The sequence below is a fragment of the Pleurodeles waltl genome, chromosome 2_2 (genome assembly GCF_031143425.1).
Source record: "Pleurodeles waltl isolate 20211129_DDA chromosome 2_2, aPleWal1.hap1.20221129, whole genome shotgun sequence".
In the NCBI taxonomy this organism is placed as follows: domain Eukaryota; kingdom Metazoa; phylum Chordata; class Amphibia; order Caudata; family Salamandridae; genus Pleurodeles; species Pleurodeles waltl.
Window position 1 is genome coordinate 518,732,835 of NC_090439.1, and position 25,093 is coordinate 518,757,927.

Consider the following 25,093-nt stretch of genomic DNA (forward strand, 5'->3'; position numbering starts at 1 on the left):
TCCTGTGTATCGCAGAACCACCCCCCTTTGCCCATCAATGGTCACACACTGCCATACTTGGAAGTATTGGCAGGAATGTGGGCTTTTGGCACCATTTCCTTATCTCTCAGTGATACTAGTGATACCTCTATCTGTTCCAAAAAAGCTAACTGGGAATGTCTCCTCCCCGAGCTCTACACTAGCCACGTCAGGTGCCCGCCCTCCAGTGGGGGGCTGTGCCCTGTTGGGACAGTGGGAGTCACCCTTAGAGTGTTCATGCTTGAAGCACTCTAAGCATTTGGGGATAAACCTCCCTTGCTTTTGTCAAAGTATCCTGGTCTCTTCTCAGACTCAGGTTAGGACTGGGTACCACCACCCCACCCCCTGGGAATTGTTTTGGGGACCTTTTGAGAACTCCTTAATGTTTACATTTTTCTCCCCCCTATTTCTTTTGTTGGGAACCCTGACCACCTTTGTGGGCGTCCCCCCCAGGTACATTTTTGGACGCTCAGGTGCTAACCCAGAGGTCCGCCTCCTCAGCAAGCTTTCTAGGATCAGTCAGCTTACTGTCAACTAGGTGCTGGTGCAACTCTGTAAAGCAAACACTGAACATATGCTCTTTCAGGATCAAATTATATAACCCCAAATAGTCATCTACTTTACTGCCCTGCACCCATCCATTCAGTGCCTTAGTAGAGAAATCAAAAAAGTTTACTCAGTTCTGTGTGGAGAGTTTGGTGCTGTCCCTGAACCTCTGACAGTACTTCTCAGGTATAAGCCCAAACTTGACAAGCAAAGCAGCTTTCACAGGTGTGTACCTGTTATGATCCTTAGGATATAATGCAAGGAGTGTGTCCCTCCCCACTACTGGTACATTCCACCACAAGGCCACCCATCATTACTCCTCGGAGACCCCACGAGCACTTAGTGCAACTTCATAAGCAGCCAACCACTTGTCAATGTCATCTCCCACCACATAATTTGGCACTACATTTTTGGGTATATGAACCTTCCCTTCTACTGCAGGTCCTGAATGTGTGCTGCCACCATCACTGCTGGAGTCAGACTGTCTCACCTTAATATCCAGCTCCTTGAGACTCAGTTCATGAGCCAACAAAAGTTTATTTTCAGCCAATGCTCTTTCAGCTGCAGCCTCTGCTCTCTCAGCCTCAATCTGCTTGGCTGCTCTCTCAGCTTCAGCCTAGTTCGCTCTCTGCTCTCCTCTCCTGCTGTTGAGCTTCAATTTTTAATGTGCCATTTGTAGTTGGAATTCTCTTTCTTCCCTCCTTTCCTCTGGGGTCAGGCCATGGCTAGAAACACTGCTCCCTTGTTTACTAGGGGGCACAATTTGAGTGGTAACATCCCCCACTACTGGCAATAAATACTCTGAGGGGCCATCCGCTTGCTCCTCCTCAACATCCTCCTCTGAATGGACTTCTGCCCAGGCCCTCAGCGCTTTTTGGTACTCCTCCTTCTTGTAGGCATCCTGGGTGGGTACTCCCAACACCTTACAGAACCCCTTCAGCTTTTTGACAGTGTATGTCTCCAGCTCAGCTAGGTCAAAATCTTCAGCTCCTGCTTGAGACCCAGCCAGAGACATGTTGAATGAGGATTTCAGTTAAAAATCAGACAGAGAATGAAATTGTAGAAAAGGATAAAAAATCAAGTTGACCTTCAACTGTGGGTAGGTAGTGTACACTTAGCTATTGCATGTCACTGCACAAATACAAGTCCTATCCTCACCGCTGATCACCAATGTCAGAAATGGGGTCTTTGGTTGGCAGTCAGGTTACCCCCTGTCCATGCAAGGACCTTCACTCTAATCAGGGTAAGTCACACGCAATCCAAACCATCCTGCGCCCACCTTCTGGTAGCTTAGCACTGAGCAGTCAGGCTTAACTTAGAAGGCAATGTGTAAGGTATTTGTGCCATAAACCATGCAATAACACAGTATAACACCACAGAAATACACCACACAGTGTTTAGAAACAATACACTTTGAGTTACCAATGTAGGGAATGATAAAAGAAGTCTTTAGTCTTTAAAAAGCAACAAATGTCTCTTGCAAGCACAAAGTACCTGGTTTCCACTTCTGCTGCACGGCTGGCGCTTACGTCGATTCCTCTCAGGAAGTCAGGCTGTGTCATTCCGGCTCAGCTCTGCGTCAATTCTGTGGGCCGTGTGTCGAAGTTCCGGTTGCAATGCTGGCACTGCATCGATCTCCACTTCAGGGAGCCGGGCTGCGTCATTCCGGTTCGGTGTGCTATGATTTTCTCAACGCGATGCAGGCTGTGCGTTGATTTTTCGCCACACAAGGAGTTCTTTTGCAGGATGAAGTCTTTTTGGTCCTGAGACTTCAGGGAATAGGAGGAAAGCTCTATCCAAGCCCTTGGATAGCCCTTCTCAGCAGAGCAAGAGGGCAGCCAGGCAGAAGGGCAACAGCAGGGCTGCAGTTCTTTGAAGAAAAGCAGTTAGGTGAGTCATTTGGGCAGCCAGGCAGTTCCTCTTGGAAGGTTGCAGGTTCTGGTTCAGGGATTCTCCTCCAGTGGTATCTTGTCCGGAAGTGTCTGAGTTGGTAGGGTCAGAGGCCCTGTTTAAATACCCAAATGTCCCTTTGAAGTGGGGGAGACTTCAAAGAGTGGCTTAGAAGTGCACAAGGTCCCTTTTCAGTTCCATCCTGTCTGCCAGGGTCCCGGTAGGGGGTGTGGCAGTCCATTGTGTGAGGGCAGGCTACTGTCCTTTGACATGTAAGTGTCAGGCCTTACACCCTCCCAGCGCAGGAAGACCCATTCAGTATGCAGATGTGTGCAGGTGTGACTGAGTATCCTGTGTTTGGGGTTTGTCTGAGTGGAATACACAAGGGAGCTGTCAACTAACCCAGCCAGATGTGGATTGTAAGGCACTGAAGGATTTAAGTGCAGAGAAATGCTCACTTTCTAAAAGTAATATTTGTAAAATAATGATATTAAATCCAACTTCACCAGTCAGCAGGATTTTGTATTACCATGCTGGCCATACTTAATATGACCTTGTTACTCCTTTCAGATCAGAATCTACCACTCAAACAGTATAGGAGGGCAGCCCTAAGGTTAGCCTATGAAAGGAGCATGCCTCACAGCAAGGTAAATACGAATTTAAGAGTTTTACGCTACCAGGCATATAAACTGCACAGGTACATGTCCTGCCTTTTATCTACATAGCTCCCTGCCATATGGGTCACTTAGGGCCTACCATAGGGATGACTTATATGTAGAAAAAGGGGAGTTTAAGGCTTGGCAAGTACTTTTAAATGCCAAGTCGAAGTGGCAGTGAAACTGCACACATAGGCCTTGCAATGGCAGACCTGAGGCATGGTTAAGAGGCTACTTATGTGAGTGGCACAAACAGTGCTGCAAGCCCACTGGTAACATCTAATCTACAGGCCCAGGGCACATGTAGTGCACTCTACTGGGATATTATAAGTAGATTAAGTACGCCAATTGGGTATAAACCAATGTCAACATGTTTTAAGGGAGAGAGCATATGCACTTTAGCCCTGGTTAGCAGTGGTAAAGTGCGCAGAGTCCTAAAACCAGCGAAAACTGTGTCCAAAAAGTGGAAGGAGGCAGGCAAAAGGTTAGGGGTGACCACCCTAAGGCTGTGAGGTCTAACATTGGTTATCCAATTGAGTGCAATAATATTATAGGCCCAGCAGACCAGTGTTATATGACTAATTAACGAAGATTGTGCCCAATAACCCTTGAATGCCCTGGGATCACTGAAACAGTTCCCACAAAACTGACCCTGGTGTTGTAATGGAGCTTGTCCTCTTTGATGCGGATGCCACTTTCGTCCCTTCATGGAACTGCTGTAATCATCATTGGCTCTATCTGTAATGTCATTTGAAGATGTCCTTCTGACATCGGTGATGATGAATGGTGCTCCAACAGTGAGTGGGTCCATGGTTTATGAAACAGCATTCCAATTGTCATGAAGTGAATAACACAACCATCTCTGTCATTTATGAAGTATTTCTCACGTCTCTCTCAATTCTTTTCGAGACATGCACAATATAGAGGATTCAGTACATGATTTGATCCCTTTTACTTTAATGGTACATCAGGGGTAGCCTGCAAGGAAACATTGTCATATGCATCTGACCTTGTCAGACACAGTTCTCTGAATGTAGCCTGCAGCAATTCTCCACATATGATACTCCCTAGTGCTTCCAATAGGACATTTCCTGCTTCAATTAAGTATTGCTAAACTTTGTCAGACATTTTCCATCACTCCCAGACCATGAGCACACATATTCGTCTGCTGGCACATTACATTTTGGGAATAATCAGCGATGTATATGCGCCTATAGTCCAGAATTATAGTTACTTGGCTCTTCCCACATCACCTCATATAAGGATGGGGTTTTCAATAGTGCAGCAAGTATGGCGATTGCAGGGATCGATAGTGCAAGCCCTAAATGTGTGTAATTATGAGCATTCTTTAGTAAATATCCACAATGCTAGATTCGCATCTTTATGGCTTGCATCATTTTCCAAGACACCTATACTATGCCCATGACCACAAGAATATTAATTGCTGCAACTGCAAAAGTAATTTTGATGTTCTTCTCAAAGTGGGTAATCCATGGTGGAAACCTGCTTCTAGTTAAATCTGAAATTCTGCCACATTCTGCCATTTCTTATGCTAACCTGGACTTCTAGCATGTTTTAAAAAGCAGAGGAGTAGCTTCGGGGGACGGTTTAGACCTCCCCTAGTAAACATATTTTCTGATAAATAGTTGGGTACAAATGCTTTCAGTCGGGTTTGGTAAGGAGTCTGTCGGATTTCACCAGAGATTTTTATATAACAACTGTAGGAAAGTACCATCTTGCCTGGCATGTTACCCCCATTTTTACTTGTATGTATGTTTGTTTTTGCCTGTGTCACTGGGATCCTGCTACCAGGACCCCAGTGCTCATAAAGTGTGCCCTGTATGTGTTCCCTGTGTTCCCTGTGTGGTACCTAACTGTATCACTGAGGCTCTGCTAACCAGAACCTCAGTTTTATGCTCTCTCTGCTTTTAAAATTGTCACTGCAGGCTAGTGACTAATTTTACCAATTCTCATTGGCACACAGCAACACCCTTATAAATCCCTAGTATATGGTACCTAGTGACCAAGGGTATTGGGGTTCCAGGTGATCCCTATGGGCTGCAGAATTTCTTTTGCCACCCATAGGGAGCTCAGACAATTCTTACACAGCCTGCCACTGCAGCCTGAGTGAAACAACGTCCACTATATTTCACAGCCATTTTACACTGCACTTAAGTAACTTATAAGTCACCTATATGTCTAACCCTCACTTAGTGAAGGCTAGGTGCAAAGTTACTAAGTGTGAGGGCATCCTGGCACTAGCCAAGGTGCCCCCACATTGTTCAGGGCAATTTCCCCGGACTTTGTGAGTGCGGGGACACCATTACACACGTGAACTACATATAGGTCAATACCTAAATGTAGCGTCACAATGGTAACTCCGAACATGGCCATGTAACATATCTAGGATCATGGAATTGTCACCATTCTGGTATTGGAGGGCAATTCCATGCATCCCCGGGGCTCCAGCATAGAGCCCGGGTACTGCCAAACTAACTCTCTGGGGTTTTCCCTGCAGCTACCGCTGCTGCCAACCCTCAGACAGGTTTCTGCCCCCCTGGGGCCTGGGCAGCCCAGTCCCAGGAAGGCAGAACAAAGGATTTCCTCTGAGAGAGGGTGTTACACTCTCTCCCTTTGGAAATAGGTGTTAAGGGCCTGAGAGGAGTAGCCTCTCCTGGCCTCTGGAAATGCTTTGAAAGGCACAGATGGTGCCCTCCTTGCATAAGCCAGTCTACACCGGATCAGGGATCCCCCCAGCCCTGCTCTGGCGCGAAACTGGACAAAGGAAAGGGGAGTGACCACTCCCCTGACCAGCACCTCCCAAGGGGAGGTGCACAGAGCTCCTCCAGTGTGTCCCAGACCTCTGCCATCTTGGATGCAGAGGTATGAGAGCACAATGGCGACCTCTGAGTGGCCAGTGCCAGCAGGTGACATCAGAGATCCCTCCTGATAGGTGCCTACCTTTCTCTGTAGCCATTCTTCCGCTGAGGGCTGCTATTTAGGGTCTCTCCTGTGGGTTTCTCATCAGATAACGAATGCAAGAGCTCACTAGATTCCTCTGCACTTCCCTCTTCGACTTCTGCCAAGGCTCGAGTGCTGACTGCTCCAGTTGTTGTCTTTGCAGAATCCCCTATCTTGACTTTACTGTCTTTCTGGGGTAGTAGGGTAACTTTACTCCTACTTCTCAGGGTCTTAGGATGGGGTATCTTGGACACCCTTAGTGTTTTCGTACACTCCCAGCGACCCTCTACACACTACACTAGGCCTGGGGTCCATTCATGGTTCGCATTCCACTTTTGGAGTATATGGTTTGTGTTGCCCCTAGGCCTATTGGCTCCTATTGCATTGAATTGTGTTCTACAGTGTTTGAACTACTTTTCTAAGTGTTTACTTACCTGATTTTGGTTTGTGTGTATATTTTGTGTATTTTACTTACCTCCTAAGGGAGTATATCCTCTGAGATACTTTTAGCATATTGTCACTAAAATAAAGTACCTTTATTTTTAGTAACTCTAAGTATTGTGTTCCTTATGATATAGTGCTATATGATATAAGTGGTATAGTAGGAGCTGTGCATGTCTTCTAGTTCAGCCTAAGCTGCTCTGCTATAGCTACCTCTATCAGCCTAGGCTGCTAGAACACTTCTGATCTACTAATAAGGAATAACTGGACCTGGTACAAGGTTAAGTACCTCTAGGTACCCCTTATAAGCCAGGACAGCCTCCCACAACCCACAGAAAAAAACGCACACACAGACTGTCTCTGTTTGAAAGCCTTTAAAAATGGTGGTTATTTTTACTGCTAGTGTTTTCTCTTACTTAATAACCGTGCCAATCTGCGTGTCCTTCCTTTTCCACTGCCCTTTATGCCCCTTTCATACACATAACAGTCAGCTCACACCCCCAACCTCACTGGTTTAACTACCCCCCCTGTAAAAAGATACAGGCACTTTCTTCACTGGAATGCATCATAATCTATATTTGCTTGGATGAGGCAATTACTGTAGGACGTTGGCCTGGTTTGTAGTGGGTAACTAAGGTACTTACACCTTATACCAGATCCAGTTATCCCTTATTAGTGGAATGTAGGCGTGTTCAAGCAGCTTAGGCTGTCTAGAGGTAGCCATAGCAGAGCAGCTTAGGCTGACCTAGGAGACATGCAAAGCTCCTGCAATACCACCATAGTTACACAGTACACAATTAAAGACAATATTTTGTGTTACCAAAAATAAAGATACTTTATTTTAGTGACACAAGGCCAAAAATATCTTAGATACAATACTCCTTCTGGAGGTAAGTATTATACACAATATATACACTAGAGACCAAAATCGGGTAAGTAAATAGTCATAGAATAGTGCAAACAGTAGAAAATACAATACAATGCAATAGGCCTAGGGGCAACACAAACCATACACTAAGAAAGTGGGATGAGAATCACAAATTCCCCCCTAGGCAAGTGTAGTGTGTAGTGGGGCGCTGGGAGTGTAAGAAAACACCAAAGGTAATTAAATACCCCACCAGAGAGTCCGGGAAAGTAGGAGTAAAGTGCTGCAAGTTACCTCAGGACACATTACAAGTCATGGTAAGAAATATTGCAAGAACCAAGCAAGACTACAATCAACAAATGGTGGATTCCTGGACCTGAAGACCTGTGAGGAGAGGAGACCACGTCCAGAAGTCGCAGAAGATTCCAGGAAGGACAGGAGCCCCTGACAACCTAGAAGATGGTGCAAAAGAGGATTCTCCAGTTAGAAGAAGACTGCAGAAGAGTGCCAAAGAAGATGGCTGCAGGTTCCTGCATGGTGCAGGAGATGTCCCACGTCCAAATGTTGGATGCAGTCTGTTTGCGTCGCTGGATTCGTCCAACAAGCAAGGTCTCGGTTTGCATCAAAATGGCGCTGCCTTGACCCAGGAGGGAGCTGGGGGCCTCAACTCAAAGACCAGGCCGCACCCACAGGAGTACTAGCACACGGGGACAAAGAAGATGCAAAGTGCGGTTGGTGCAGCACAACAAAAGAAGGTCCCATGCCGCCGGAGAACAACTCAGCAAGTTATGCGTCGCAGGATGGAATGCTGGGGACGTGGGCTACCTTGTGCATGAAGGATTCTTGGAAGAAGTGCACAGAAGCCCAAGGAAATGGAGATGATGCAGTGCACAGGGGTACTGTCGCAAACCGGGAAGGCAAGCTCTTACCTCCTCCAAATTTGGACAGCTGGACCTTGGGACAGTTTGGGTTGTGTTGGTCCACCACTTGTGTTCCAGGGAGCATGCTCGTTGTCAATAGAGGAGTCCTAGAGAACTGGTTGTTATTGCAGAAGGTGCCTGCAGAAGCAAGGAAGTGACTCTGTCACTCCATGGGAGATTCCTTCGGTTCTTCTGGTGCAGGGTGAAGACAGGGAGTCCTCAGAGCATGCACACCTTGGAAACTGTTGCAAATGCTGGCTGGAGCTGAAGTTGCAGGTCACAGGAGTCGTCCTGGATACTTACTTGCAGTTACAGTGGTTCCTGGAGCACTCTGGGGTTGATCTGACGGTCAGAAGCTGAAGCAGAGGATGCAGAGGATTCCTGGAGCAGTCTTGCAAGCTGAATCTGAGGAAACAACCAGAGGAGAGACCCTGAATAGCCCTCAGAGGTGATTGGCTACATACACAGGTATGCATCTATCAGGAGTGGTCTCTGATATCACCTGCTGGCACTGGCCACTCAGAAACCTCCAGAGTGTCCCCACACCTTGGAAAACAAGATGGCTAATGCCATGGACACACTGGAGGAGCTCTGGGCAGCACCCCTGGGGTGGTGATGGACAGGGGAGTCGTCACCCCCTTTTCTTTTGTCCAGTTTCGTGCCAGAGCAGGGACCGGGGGTCCCTGAACCGGTGTAGACTGGCTTATGCAAGGAGGGCACCATCTGTGCCCTTCAAAGCATTTCCAGAGGCTCTGGGATGCTACCCCCACCCAACCCTGTAACACCTATTTCCAAAGGGAGGGGGTGTAACACCCTCCTCCCAAAGGAAATGCACTGTTCTGCCTTCCTGGGACTGAGCTGCTCAGACCCCGGGTGGGCAGAAACCTGTCTGTGCAGTGACAGCAGCTGGAGCTGCAGTGCATACCTCAGAGAGCTAGTTTGGCAGTACTGGGGGTCCATGGTGAAGCCCCCAGGATGCATGGGATTGGCCCCACAATACCAGATTTGGAATGGGGGTCCAATTGCATGAGCTTAGACACCTCACATGGCTACATTCAGAGTTACCACTGAGAAGCTACATATAGGTATTGACCTATATGTAGTGCGTGCGTGTAATGGTATCCCACACTCACAAAGTCCGGGGAATTGGCCCTGGACAGCGTGGGTGCACCTTTGCTAGTGTAAGTCTACCCTCACACTTAGTAACTTTGCACATAGCCTTGAGTAAATGAAGGTTAGACATATACTGGATGTCTTATAAGTTACTAAGTACAGTGAAAATGGTTGTGAAATAGTGTGGACATTATTTCACTCAGGCTGCAATGACAGTCCTGAAGAAAGGTTTGTCTGAGCTACTTATGGGAGGCAAAGCCCATAAGGATCTCCCAAAACCCTAATGTGCAGGGTACCTAGGTACCATATACTAAGGACTTATAAGGGGGGTCCTGTGTACCATTTGGAATTGGAATATGAAGTCACTAAACAATAGTGACTAATTTGGAAGTAGAGAGAGCATAAGCATAAGCACTGGAGTTCTGGTTAGCAGAACTTCAGTGACACTGTTAAGCACTACTGACAACACACACAGCACAGGGGTTCTGACTAGCAGGATCCCCAGGGAGACAGGCCAAACATATTGACAAACAGGCAGAAATTGGGGTAACATGCCAAGAAAAATTGTACTTTCCTACAGTTACATTTTATTTTATGGAGAATTTTTACGATCACTAAATAGTCTATATTTCAAAATCGACAGCTTCTGGTGTTTTCTATAATTTGGAATACAGAGATGGAAAGGATAAAATGAGAATAGAAATTTGGTCACTAGGTTACCCTGCCAAGAGGAAGTTAAACAAGATTTGTCTTACCCTGATTTTGCTTAAACTGTCCATGTAATTGGTAGAAGTGGCACCATATCACAAAAAGAGATAATTGAAATAAAACAAACAGTGCATACACTCTGTTTTCCTGTTGAAATGGTCACATCTACCAACCAACTTAATGGGAGGCACATTTACCATAGAATTACTAACTGAACTTATGGAGGGAACAGAATAATAAAGAACAGTCTGAAACTATTTAGTGCTGCGCTGCTTTAGTTTTAGAAGCACGTTGAAACATCTGGTACTAAATGATAATTACATAATTCACTTATATCACATTTGGAATTAAATTTGAATCTATTCTTAATATATATTTTTTTACATTTTAATTGGTAGCGGTTTAACTCCAGCCACTGCCAACACATTTTCAATGTAGTTTTTCTCAGGGAACCATTCAGGGGTGTACGCTGGTAGACATCCTCCACCCACTATTTTCACAGAGCAGATGCTGTTCAACCCAATATGTGTGTTAGATCCTACTGAAATACGCTGAGTTCATCCTGGTGTAATTTTCAGACAGCAGGACACATTCAGAAGTGCTTGCACATTGTCTGATTTCATTCAGAGCAGGTGTGGGAAAGGGACTTCATTATTTTATTTTAAATTCCAGCTGGGCCCAAAACTAAGGCCAAAGATAAGGGGCCATCAGGCCTCCTTTTGTTTGAGTATCCTGTGTGGGAGCTATGCGGAGCCCCACACTTTGATGCAAATGCAATGGACGAGAAAGAAAGGCACACATCTTATTATTACTTCACAAGAACTTCAGAGAGTTTTGACTTTGTTCAGTCCCCACATATAAAACATATGTATGCACTGTGAGAATGTAAGATGTGTTGATCTGTGCCAGTATTTAGATAAATAACAATTTAAATACCACTGTTTTGTTTTGTTTCTTTTATAGCGCTATTTATCCCAAAGCAGGGTGTTAGAGTACTTTACATCACATGTACACATTATGCATTGACAATAAATCATATGTGTGTAAATCAATGAAAAGGGTGTGTTGCATAAGACAATGGGGGTTACAAGGTGTAGGAGCTACATGTCCTTCAGAGCTCACTGTGCCGTATTAGAACGGTTATAATTTATGAACTGCAAGTGGCAAAAGGATCTGTGTTTGAAAAGCAGTAGCCCACTTACCTAGCGACATAAATTCAAAATCTATCATCTACATGTTACATGGTATGCTTTGCAGGAGACTCAATAAACCTCTATGCTACTTTGATTCAAAACTGGAACTAGATAAAATACAGATCTCTGCAGCAAATATATTAACCATCAGAGTTATCTTACCATTATTATTCCCTGAGATTTAGTGGGCACGTAAAACAGATGTGTGAGATCTTAAGATCTGATGTCACTTCTTGTGGTGTCACATCCTGTGAGGTCATAGGGTGTGATGCCACACCCCTGTGATGCTACTTGTGATGTCACGTGACATAATGTCACACACTGTGTTGTCATGCACCGTGATGTTACTTGCACATTGACTAAGATTGTTAGTCACCCACTTCTATTTTTAAGACTTGTGCCCTAGTTGTTCTAATATGAAATTGTACTGCATTTTTTTGCAATAGAGGACACACCAACTCTAGGCTAATGCCTGCTGATTGAACTGTGTATGTGTAGGAAAGTACCATCTTGCCTGGCATGTTACCCCCATTTTTACTTGTATGTATGTTTGTTTTTGCCTGTGTCACTGGGATCCTGCTAGCCAGGACCCCAGTGCTCATAAGGTATGCCCTGTACGTGGTCCCTGTGTGGTGCCTAACTGTATCCCTGAGGCTCTGCTAACCAGAACCTCAGTGTTTATGCTCTCTCTGCTTTTAAAATTGTCACTGCAGGCTAGTGACTAATTTGACCAATTCTGATTTGCCCACTGGAACACCCTTATAATTCCCTAGTATATGGTACCTAGGTACCAGTGTATTGGGGTTCCAGGAGATCCCTATGGGCTGCAGCATTTCTTTTGCCACCCATAGGGAGCTCAGACAATTCTTACACAGGACTGCCACTGCAGCCTGAGTGAAATAACGTCCACGTTATTTCACAGCCATTTTACACTGCACTTAAGTAACTTATAAGTCACCTATATGTCTAACCCTCACTTAGTAAAGGCTATGTGCAAAGTTACTTAGTGTGAGAGCACCCTGGCACTAGCCAAGGTGCCCCCACATTGTTCAGGGCAATTTCCCCGGACTTTGTGAGTGCGGGGACACCATTACATGTGTGCACTACATATAGGTCAATACTTATATGTAGCACCACAATGGTAACTCCGAACATGGCCATGTAACATGTCAAGGATCATGGAATTGTCCCCCCATACCATTCTGGTATTGTAGGGACAATTCCATGCATCCCCGGGGCTCCAGCATAGAGCCCGGGTACTGCCAAACTAACTCTCTGGGGTTTTCTCTGCAGCTACCGCTGCTGCCAACCCTCAGACAGGTTTCTGCCCCCCTGGTACCTGGGCAGCCTGGTCCCAGGAAGGCAGAACATGGGATTTCCTCTGAGAGAGTGTGTTGCACCCTCTCCCTTTGGAAATAGGAGTTAAGGGCCTGAGAGGAGTAGCCTCTCCTGGCCTCTGGAAATGTTTTGAAGGGCACAGATGGTGCCCTCCTTGCATAAGCCAGTCAACACCAGTTCAGGGATCCCCAGCCCTGCTCTGGCGCAAAACTGGACAAAGGAAAGGGGAGTGACCACTCCCCTGACCAGCACCTCCCAAGGGGAGGTGCCCAGAGATACTCCAGTGTGTCCCAGACCTCTCCCATCTTGGATGCAGAGGTGTGAGGGCACAATGGACACCTCTGAGTGGCCAGTGCCAGCAGGTGACATCAGAGACCCCTCCTGATAGGTGCTTACCTCTCTCTGTAGCCAATCCTCCTCTGAGGGCTATTTAGGATCTCTCCTGTGGGTTTCTCACCAGATAACGAATGTAAGAGCTCACCAGAGTTCCTCTGCACTTCTCTCTTCGACTTCTGCCAAGGATCGACCGCTGACTGCTCCAGGACGCCTGCAAAACTGCAACAAAGTAGCAAAAAGACTACCAGCAACATTGTAGTGCCTCATCCTGACGGCTTTCTTGACTTTTTCCTGGTGGTGCATGCTCTGAGGGTTGTCTGCCTTCACCCTGCACTGGAAGCCAAGAAGAAATCTCCTGTGGGTCGACGGAATCTTCCCCCTGCCAGTGCAGGCACCAAACTTCTGCATCACCGGTCCTCTGGGTCCCCTCTCATCTTGACGAGCGTGGTCCCTGGAACACAGGAGCTGGATCCAAATGTCCCTGACAGCCCAGTGGCCTTTCTGTCCAAATTTGGTGGAGGTAAGTCCTTGCCTCCCCACGCCAGACAGTAATCCTGTGTACTGCGTGAACTGCAGCTGCTAGGGCTTCTGTGCACTTTTGCAAGACTTCCTTTGTGCACATCCCAGCCCAGGTCCCCAGCACTTCGTCCTGCATTGCCCAACTCGCTGAGTTAGACTCCGACTTCGTGGGACTCCCTTTTGTTGTGCTGAGATGACCGCCATGCTCAGATATTCTGAATGCCTGTTCAGGTGCTTCTGCAGGTGCTGCCTGCTTCTGCATGGGCTCGCTGTATTGCTGAGCGCCCCCTCTGTCTCGTCCTCCAAGGGGCGACCTTCTGGTCCTTCCTGGGCCCTGGCAGCACCCAAAATCCTCAACTACAACTCTTGCAGCTAACAAGGCTTGTTTGCGGTCTTTCTTCGTGGAAACCACTCTGCATCCTCCAGAACGCCGTGGGACATCTTCTGACTAAAGGAGAAGCTCCTGGCACCTTTTGTTGTTGCAGAATCTTTGGCTTATTCCACCCAGAGGCAGCCCTTTTACACCTTCATCCGGGGTTTAGTGGGCTCCTGCCCTCCCCCCCGGCCATTTGCGTGACTCTTGGACTTGGTCCTCTTCCTTTACAGGTCCTCAGGTCCAGGAATCCGTCTTCAGTGCTTTGCAGTCAGTTGTTGTCTTTGCAGAATCCCCTATCTCGACTTTGCTGGCTTTCTGGGATAGTAGGGTAACTTTACTCCTACTTTTCAGGGTCTTGGGGTGGGGTATCTTGGACACCCTTAGTGTTTTCTTACACTTCCAGTGACCCTCTACACACTACACTAGGCCTGGGGTCCATTCGTGGTTGGCATTCCACTTTTGGAGTATGTAGTTTGTGTTGCCCCTATGCCTATTGTCTCCTATTGCGTCCTACAGTGTTTGCACTACTTTTCTAACTGTTTACTTACCTGATTTTGGTTTGTGTGCATACTTTTTGTGTATATTACTTACCTCCTAAGGGAGTATATCCTCTGAGATACTTTTGGCATATTGGCACTAAAATAAAGTACCTTTATTTTTAGTAACTCTGAGTTTTGTGTTTTCTTATGATATAGTGCTAAGTGATATAAGTGGTATAGTAGGAGCTTTGCATGTCTACTAGTTCAGCTTAAGCTGCTCTGCTATAGCTACCTCTATCAGCCTAAGCTGCTAGAATACCTCTAATCTACTATGAAGGGATAACTGGACCTGGCACAAGGTGTAAGTACCACAAGGTACCCACTATAAGCCAGGCCAGCCTCCTACAATATGCTAAACAGACAAAGCAAGTATGAAGTCGGAATTTGCTATGCAGGTCTAGAACAATCAAGATTTCTGATCAACAAAGAACGCCTAATTACCCTAAAGCCTTCGAATGTGCATGTAAAACGCGCTAGTTAATTGAACGATATGTAATCCTTCGTGGCATTTAGTAAAACATATGTTTTAGGGTTAACCATACTTGAAAGAACAGCGAATGAATTATTTATTTCGTTAACAGTCGCCACCGTAACAAACAATGTGACGTGCTTTCCCGGCATTGTAGGTACGCAGTCATATTTAAAGTACTGGCAAATTGTGTCCTGAGGCACTGCACACCTAACTGTCGGAAATCCCCTCTACTTATTGTGTTAATATGGGCAATAAAGGGACACTGGTGTGCAATCACGAGAACATAAAGGCCCTGTTTCCCGCTCTAAATTGTAATACCATTAAAAGGCATCCATACACGCTGCACACAAAATGCATTTTCTAAGAGTCACTGAAGAATCGGGAGCTGCGCTTCAGTCCCCAAAGCAGATGCTCTGGGTATAGAAACTCTCCACCAGACAGCTGCATAAATGTAAAATTGTGTCTGGCCTTGTAATGCTGCATCATTACTTACTGACAGTAAAACAGATGGATGTTTCCAGGATATTTGGGGTTTCAGACTCTGTGTTTGCTTCTGTAAGCATCTCTGCGATAGTCACATCGAAAAAAAGTTACTGTTTGTTTCCTGGAAAAGCGTGTTCTTTAGCGGAAGAGAGAAATAAGGGCTAAAGTTTGTTTGTAGATTCTACCCGACAGCTTCATAGGAAACAGCCGTCTCCTAGGACTTGGCACCTAACCCATTTCTGCATCACCACCTGCTTTCTGCTTCACGGGCCTCATGAATAAGCCACCTGCTGGTTCTACGCCAAGCTGCGCTGCCAACCAAGCTTGACTGGAGCTGTGGCACGGTATCGTTATGCTCACTTTGATAATGCTCATGGATTCTGGATGCTTGGAGCTCCACCGAGTAACATAAACCGTGAATTATCGCTATGAAATGTGTGACGCATGATGACAGGTTGAAGTATGACCACGCAACTAGAACAATACTTTGGGGCAGATTACAAATATGTTCCACAATATCTGTGCTGGGGTGCATCATAGAAAACTGAATATGGCTGTATCTAATAAGATTTGGCTTTGTTGCTCTCGCCCTAGAACTGGAGCACGTCTGACTGCCCTGCTGTAAAACGTTTGAGGAAAGAATCATTTTGTCAAACTTTACACTGGCCTCAATGAGGTGTTAATTTTTGTCTCAACATGCTTTCTACCTCAGTAGATTGTAGCTTAGAAAACAGGGCTTTGTGATGAAATCTTTTGGTGGCTGCATGAGAATACCCACATATCACCCATGGAATGCCCTCTAATGCAAAATAGACCACAGTAGCACAAAGCACTATTTTGCATTACTTTATGTCTAATTTCCAATGTAAACCAGGATTTGCACTGGAAAGTACATCCCCAAAATAACACTTTTTAGTATTAGTAAAGCAGGGCCGAATTTATAAGGGCCTTGTGAGCCCTTAGCTCCACATTTACTGGAAAAGTTTTACTGCAAATGTGACGTTAACAGGCCACTTCTACAGTGCCATATTTACAAGGTGGCGCAACCTAGGTTTGCGCCACCTTGTAAACCCTTTGTGCCACATCATGCAAAATATATGCTTGATGTATGCAAAGGGGGTTGTTCCTCGTTAGAGGGTTAATAAAAATGGTACAATGGACTCTACAAGATTTCATTGCACTATTTCTGGCATAAATTTGAACGCCTGCTTAAAACAGGAGTTAAAACGAGGCTCCCATTAATTTCAATGGGATTCTTAACACTATACTGGATTAGCTTCATTTTTTTACTCTAATCCAGTATAGCTTTACAATAGTGTCAAAAAAATGACACTATTGCCCCTAACATCTGCCATGGTGCACCGTATTGTAAATACGGCGCTACCATGGTGGCGTTAGGGGCTGCAAGGGGGCCGCAAGAAAAGTGGTGCATCACTAGTGATGCGCCACTTTCTTGTAAATATGGCCCTTAGTGTTAGCAAATCTGCCCTTTGGTGTGTTTTGTATAGCACTTGTTACTGCATGTTTCACTATGTCATAGTTATGTGCATAACAAATATGGTTAATTTATCTAAATAGCACTCAGCAAGTGCACTGGAGGGATAACGTGCAAAATAACATCTTGTACAGCTTCTGGTCCAATTTTTTCAGAAAACGGTAATTATTTTCCCAGTACTTAGCAGCAAGGTTCATGGGAGGATGGTAGTCAACGTAGACAGAAAGTGGAGTCCCATCCTGTAGGAATGAAGTCCCCTATGCCAGACTGTTGACTGAGTAGACTTAAGTTTATTATCTTTCAATGAAGCCTTTTAGTTGAAATGCGATACATAGAATGTCATTTTTAAAATTAGGATTGTATGTCAGGGGCAGATATCAGGTGACGTACTGGAATGTAGACTAGAACACTCACAAATTAAGGAATGCAGATTTTCTGAATTAAAACTCTTTAAAATATTTACAGTTAAATCATTATAAATGGACTCTTTTCCAGTTACTACTGTGTCATCTTTTCACTTTCTTCAAGGATGGGAATGGATATGGGAAAAAAATTGTTAAATTGTTATCCCTAGTTTACCAACCATAGTTTACCAAATTCAAACTCCATTTCTCACTCTGTGTCGCGGCATAACTATACATGGTGCTGCAGGAGCGCTAGAACAGATTCTTGGGATATAAAGTGCCCACTGTGTCCCCCTCAAAATTGTTTATGCTTTGCAAATATAAGGGAGGGTGACCTTGCTAACACGTCCCTTATGATTAATTTATGCACTTGGGGACTCGTTTTAGGCCAACAAATCTTTCGACCCTGATTGAAGACACCTTAGGACGAGATAGCTAATCAACATGCCAATCAATATGTCAATAACGTCATCAATATTCACCATAATAAAACAACTTACTTTAGTCAAAGACATTAATAAGACTCAAGACACCACCATGACCTTTCAGTCATGAATAACCACACCAGTTTAGTACGATTTTGTGATATTTATTCCCTATTGATTACAATTCTACTAGCAAGTTTATTAATCTCAAAACCAAGAAGCACATTAGCATAATCACAATATGGCAACTCTGATAAGACTTCATCAAAGCAAGTATCACGAATATTAGAACATAACACAGCGTCAACATAGATTATTCTCAGCAGGGTAATGTTAGCACATTATTCAACAAAACATAAGTTCAGTCATTTGTCTATTTTCGTCTAGTCAGTGAACCCCTCATCTAACCTCGAATTAGCATTGGCATGTTGGGCTTCATGCAAAACAATTTAGCAACATCAATTTGGAAAACATCTAGCTATGGTCCCTGTCAAAAGAGAAGCAGTTGGTACCTAGAAAGGAAAAGCAAATAGACAATCACAATTTCATTGTCATATAGTTACCCTCCGTATTGGGTCAGCAAGCAGATTCTGTCTTCGTCGTCAGGACATCAGTCGATTCGCCATCAGTCAAGAACTCAGCAAGTTGGGTAAAGGGGCACTTCCCTCATAAGGAGGTAAAGTGTAAACGGGCACATATAAGGGCAAGGATGGTTTAAGTAAAATCACCAAGTCACTAAACAAAGTGACAAAGTGTCTGGACCATAGCAAATCGCATCAGCATCTCCCTAACTAACTAACTCATTTCCGTGTGTCAAAGGGTTTTATCCCTTTTTCGATGTCCATTCCCCTAAAATGTAATTGGCTAACAGGTTACACCCCACTATCTCTATCCAATTAACTTTAAATTAGCTCATCAAATTTGTCACCCCATAACAGTTCTCACGTATTTTATTGGTCCTTATGATTGACGTCTTCAGGGGGTAGAATGTCCAGTATTATTTCATACTCTCGTGGTCCTTTGCACATTTTCAGTCAGTGGCTCTATTGCTCCTGTTACTCTCCCCATTTTCTTTGGGGTCACTAGCGTTTGTATTGAGCTGCCCACTATGCACAGTGAAGACTCATTGCAAAAAAGATAGCCAGACTCACTATTCGCTCTCCCAAAACTATCTCCCTCATGTTCTCTCATGGAACAGAAAATCTAGTAGTGAGACAGATGGGGTTTGACAGGTCTGAGACTAGGCAATCAAAAACTGAGCTTGAAATGGGTCCCTATAGGGCTGACCGAGGAAATCCATACTTGTATTTCATGTTTTGCTTCATCTTCCATTCCAGTTGAGTATTTGCTTTTATTTTTCCAGGTGTTGTTTTGAGTAGTTTTTTCATGCAACATTGGACTATTGTATAGTGCGCATTGTGAATTGAGCTGCCTTTATGTGTCCATTTGAGTGTAGGCCGTGGATGGTGTTCATGAAGGGGCACAACTCTGGAGTGGAGGCTCAAAGAAGTGCGAGTTTCTCTCAGCACCTGTCACTGGATCTTAAAAGTTTTCCTACTACTTGCTAATCCATTCTTTGGCCTCTCTGCACTGCTCATAGAAGACCAGTCACATATGTGGTAATTGTAATTACAATTTGGGTGTAAATTTGTGAAAGAAACATAGAGTTGTCAAAATGCTGACAACACAATTTTAAAACTCGCCCTTCCATTTTTCTTGTCACTAAACTTCACAAGAAAGCCTTCCACGCGTTCTTTATCTTTTCTCATGGCACCGTCTTCAATCACAGTTCCAACACACTGTGTGTGTGTGTGTGTCTGTGTGTGTGTGTTCATGGGGGAGGGTGATGCAAGGAAGTACATGGAAATAAGAATGAGGTAAAAGCCAGTGATGAAGTGGAAGAAAATGATTTGTGATACGCAGATTGAGGATTTCAGACAGATGTGGAGAGGAAAATGGCAAAAATGACTTACAGAGTGAGAGACTGCAGAGGAAAGGCATGTGAAGGGAGGATAGGAATGAATGAGGCACTCCAGAGACCCCTACACCTCTTAAGACCTTGGCATTGTTTCATTTACTGTTTATTTTTTTAGTATTGATATATTTTCCAATTCTATATTTTCACAACAAAATTATTGTTACTCATGTATCTGATATACTAACAAGCATTGAAAAAGCCAGCAGGTTTGCCTTATTTTAGGCATATGTTTGTTATTGTGTGATATGGCTGGGTTCAATAACAGAAAACTCTTGGAGAGGCAATCAAATCTGGATCAGGTGACACACCGTTAGAAGCACAGGATTTTAGTCTACACTATGTAAGCCACACCTTCAATTACATAGCCCAGCCCTCTTAGAAAAAATTCCCAGGTACTCTTCTTCGGCTATACCCCTTTTAGAGAAGTCCCACCTTTTATTATCCCTCACACAAGAGCTAACACAAGAGCTAACGCAAGAGCCAATGCCTGCCAGATTCACCAAGGAGACAGCCTAGTTGAGCTACAGTGTCTCCCACAGCACAGGCTGCTCCATGAGATGCAGTCAAGACCCAGACAAGACCCAGATCATTCATTATTATAGACCTGTCATCCTTGGTGTGGCCGACCCTCAAATGTTTTGCCTTCACAACTCCAGTCTTTATTTATTTCTCTTTTGTTGGCATTGGGACTCTGTGTTCTTCATCACCTCTAATGACTGCTAAAGTGCTTGTGCTCGCTCCTTAAATGATGGTACATGATTGGCATGTTTAATTTACTTATGAGTCCCTGCTTTAGTGTACTACAGGTACCTCGAGCCTGTAAATGAAATACTACTGGTGGGCCTGCAGCACTCATTGCGCCACCTATTTAACTATCCCATTTGGCATGTCTCATGCCTGCAACTGCAGTCATAGTGCAGTTTTTAACTGACATTTTATCCTAGGAAAAGAAACCTTTTGCTAGGCCCAAAATTCCTTTTCAATACATATATAATTCCTAAATTAGGCGCTAGAGGTTCATAGGGTAGGGTGCATTGTATATAAAAATGTAGGATTTGTGAGTTTACCTTTTGCATGTCCTAGCAGTGGAAAACACCGAAAGTCCTTTTTTTCACTGCTGTAAGGCCTATCTCTCCCATTGACTAACAGTGGGTTGCCTTATTACATTTAATAAGTGACAGCTTTTGATTAGAAGCAGCTAGAAATATGATGTTTACACTTAAATGGATTGTAATTAAAATCATGTTTAATGGCAACGTCAGATTTTAAGTCACAGTTATGAAAATGCAAAAGTTGGCATTTTCTTGCCCTAACCATTTGTGCCTTCTATCACTGTAATGGGGCACATGAAAGTGAATGGCTCTGCTGTTGAGGTGTGTGTATTCCTCCCAGACAGTAATCAAAGGAGATTGGATGTGGACAGCATGGGCCATCCTGCCAGGATGGCTGGGGGAGTAGCTGTGCCCTGTCCCACTTGCATTTCAAGGGAAATGCCTCCTGCTCACACAAAGGAACCTGACACCAGCATTTTGACATCCCAGACTTCTTGGAGCCTTGACAAGAGATAGGAAGAACTTTGTAGAAGTGGGGGTAGGGCAGCGTGTACCCATACACACAAAGGCTGGTACCAGGTATAAATATTGGACCTCCAGAGCCATTCTTCAGTACACTCCTGGACCTGCAGACGTTACAAGAGGAAGGATTGCCATATTCCCAAGGGAATGCCCTGCTGCTTGAAGCCTTCCTTGATTCCCAGTGGACCACCCTGTGTCTTGAGAACTGACTTGTCCCTTAGAGGACTGCCTTGCTGGTTGAGGCTTGCCCTGACCACTGTGTCAAGAAAACTATTGCCAGTGTTGTTAAGTTCTTCCCTCAGCAAAAACGATTCCCCTTTTCCTTGTACCCACGTTGATTGCAGAGGAGTCCTCACTACCGGTGGCTCTTGCGTAGGCTGTTCTTAGAACTAGCTTCTTCAGGTTTAACTGCCTCTAAAGATGATGTCCGCAAATCTTTGTGAGGTCAGCGCTTTAGTGTTTCTACCTTAGTCTCGTGCTGAAGCTTCTCCCCAGCTGTTTCTCTCTGGGAGCTGTGCACTTCAACTGTCCTCCTGAGGAGAATGAGCAGTGTTCCTGACGCGCTTTCATGGAGAAATCTTTCAGTTTTGAGTAATTAATTGTTTTTCTTGTTACGGTGTGCACACCAGCTACTTTGTCCCTTCTGGAGAAGCTGAATTTCTTCCTTTTTCTAACAACTGGCTATCGGCTTTCTGAGGAGAATTTGTTTTGGCTTAACAGAACTTCAAGCAACTGCAGTAAGGAATCCTTTTGTATGATTTCCAGAATTGCCAATATATATATATATATATATGTACATATATATTCAAAAACTCTTTGCCTTGTAGACTTGCCAGTTTTCGAGACAAACCTCAGGGCTCAGACTAATTTCTAGAGGCTGTGTTTGAGAAAACTGAACCTTGAGAAGGAGTTTTCGTTTCTTGTAAAAGACATTAGTAGACTGTATATTTGTGAACCTTGGAACTGTTCTCCAGAGAACCTTGGACACCTCTGACTCCTGGAGAAAAGAAGATATTAAGTTAACATTGTTCTCTTAGAGAGAGGCTTGTCTCTCTAAAGATCCAGCTTAGGAGAACAATAGAATTGGGTGAATGTAAATGGCTGAACAGTTGAATGCACAGTAGGAATGTTCTTATCTATGCTATTATCACCTGACTGCAGGTCCTTCCTTTAAAGAAATCCCAATAAGAAGAAAGGTGCAAGTTACAGAAGCACATACTGAATATCCTATCTTCATGTGGGAAACACAGGCTGGAACTGGATCTGGAGGTGGTCTCTCTTTTTCTATTCCCAGTCCCCTTTCCCCCTAGAGGATGCAGGGTTCATATAATCATTAAAGTCTGAGCACGCATCTGTTGGAGGGAGTTGGGTAAAAAGCATCTGCTCCTGTTAAAGTTTGATTTAATGGGTAATCTCCTGACAGACTGATGTGCCTAAACAATACTTACTTCCACCCGAGCAGAATGGCTGAAGGTTTAGATTTAAATGCCTTGGCAGCACTTATGGACAAAAAAAAAAAGTTATCCCTTGCCCTAGATAAAAACAAAAACTTGAGAGAGGGAATAAAAAGATCCCATGTTGAGACCCAACAGCTCACGGACAAATTAAATAACTTCACTCCTGGGAATACCGCTGGGACTAGTGAGGTTTCAGGTAAAACCTTCCCTATCTCTACCTCAGAAATATCCACACAAGTCATTCATTCCATCTCACCTATCACTCCCCTGGCCCCACCTGAATGTTTTAGTGGAGATCCTTACAAGGCACAGATATTTTTTACCCACTGCTCCTTACACTTCCTTTGTCGACCCATTATTTTTACAGAGGATCAGTCAAAAACAGCATTCATTTTGTCTTATTTGACTGGAGATGCAGCTTCATGGTCCATGCCTTGGTGTCACGAAATGACCCTATGTTATATGATTTTGAAGTTTTTGAAATCGAATTCCTTCAAATTTTTGACTGCAGAACTATTTCCCAAGCCACAGATAATGAATTACTAGACTTAAAACAAGGAAATAGGGATTTGGTCTCTTATCTGGCCCAATTCAACAAATTAATTGTGGAGACTGGTTGGCCCGAGAAAAAAATGTCTGCCTTTTTTTTCTGAGGTTTACGAGAAGAACTAAAAGATGCACTAGCCCAAATTCCAGATCGACCTACTGATATGTCAAAATTAATTGATCTAGTCTTAGAGATTGATCAGCATCTGTTTGAAAGAAAAGTTGAATGAAAGAGAGAATTTCGTCCTATCCCACAGCGCTTCGACAGGAGCAAAGTGTAAAGTATCAAAACCTTTGAGACACACTCTTCGGAAAAGCCAATGCAAATCAGCAGTGTTAGAGGTTCCCTGTCTAAAGAGGAAAAGGACAAGCGAATATCTAAGAATCTATACCTCTATTGTAGGTTGACTGGGCATTTTGTAAGAGAATGCCCAAAGAAGCCTAAACAAGATAATTCAGGAAAAGAGAAAACTCATTGTACTAAGAGAGTAACCCTGGTTGACTCACAACACCACGCAACCCCTAAATCCCAATTAGTGACAAACACCTTACAGTCTGCTTCTCCTCATCTAACCATCTCCTTTGACCTCATCTTCAGAGAAGAGAAGCTGCAGGAAGTTTCAGTGATGATTGACTCAGGAGTTACTAGAAATTTCTGCAACATCCAGCATGCCACAACAATGGGAATACATTTTGTCAAAAAAAGAATCTCAGAGCCTGTTCGTGAGGTGGATGGAACAAACATGTCTTCAGGTCCTATCACAGATGAAACTGAACCTATAGTTCTGAAAAATCATCTAGGACACATGAAAAAATATCTTTCAATCTTGTAGATGCTCCTCAATTTCTGCTGATCTTGGGCTTTCCCTGGCCTATGGAGTACAACTCTGAAATTAACTGGAAAAAGAGGACTGTCCAATTAAATTCAAGCTACTGTTGTAAACATTGTTATGGTCCTCAAGAGATAAGTAGTGCACCATCTCCCGCTACTAAATCCAATGTGGTTTGTGCTCTGGGAAAGGTTGTTATGCCCCCAGAATATAAAGAATTGTCTAAAGTGTTTGACCAAGCAGAGGCAGAGAAGCTACCTCCACACAGATATTATGATTGCAGCATCGAACTTGAGCTTGGTGTGAATCTACCTTGCAGTAGAATATATGCCCTTATTGAAAAGGAGAACAAGTTCCTAAAATAATATTTGGAAAAATATTTGGGAAACAGTTTTATTCGTCCCTTGCAATACCCAGTCTCTTCCCCCTTTTTTTCGTCCCAAAGAAGAAGAATGATGAGTCAAGAACTTGTATTGATTATAGAGTGTTAAATCAAGTTACGGTGAAGAATCGATATCCCCTGCCCTTGATTTCAGTACTGGTAGATCAGGTAAAAGACGCAAAAATCTACACCAAACTAGATCTTCGCGGATCATACGATTTGTTTCGAGTTGCTGAGGGAGATGAATGGAAAACGAGCTTCCGCACCCGGTTTGGTCTATACGAGTACCAAGTGATGCCTTATGGGCTATGTAATGCACCAGCCGCTTTCCAGCACTTTGTGAACAATGTTCTGAGAGAGTTTTTAGATCAATTTGTAGTAGTTTACGTTGATGATATTTTAATCTGCTCCCAGAATCTGCAACACCATGTAGATCACGTGACAGCAGTTCTAAAGAAATTGTTGGAAAATAACCAATATGTGAACTTGGAAAAGTGTGCTTTTCATGTGAAGGAAGTAGAATTCTTGGAATTCACCTTATCGGAAAATTGAGTTTTCATGGATCCTGCTAAAATTCAAACAATCCTGGATTGGCCTTCTCCTAAAACGGTGAAGGAAGTGCAAAGTT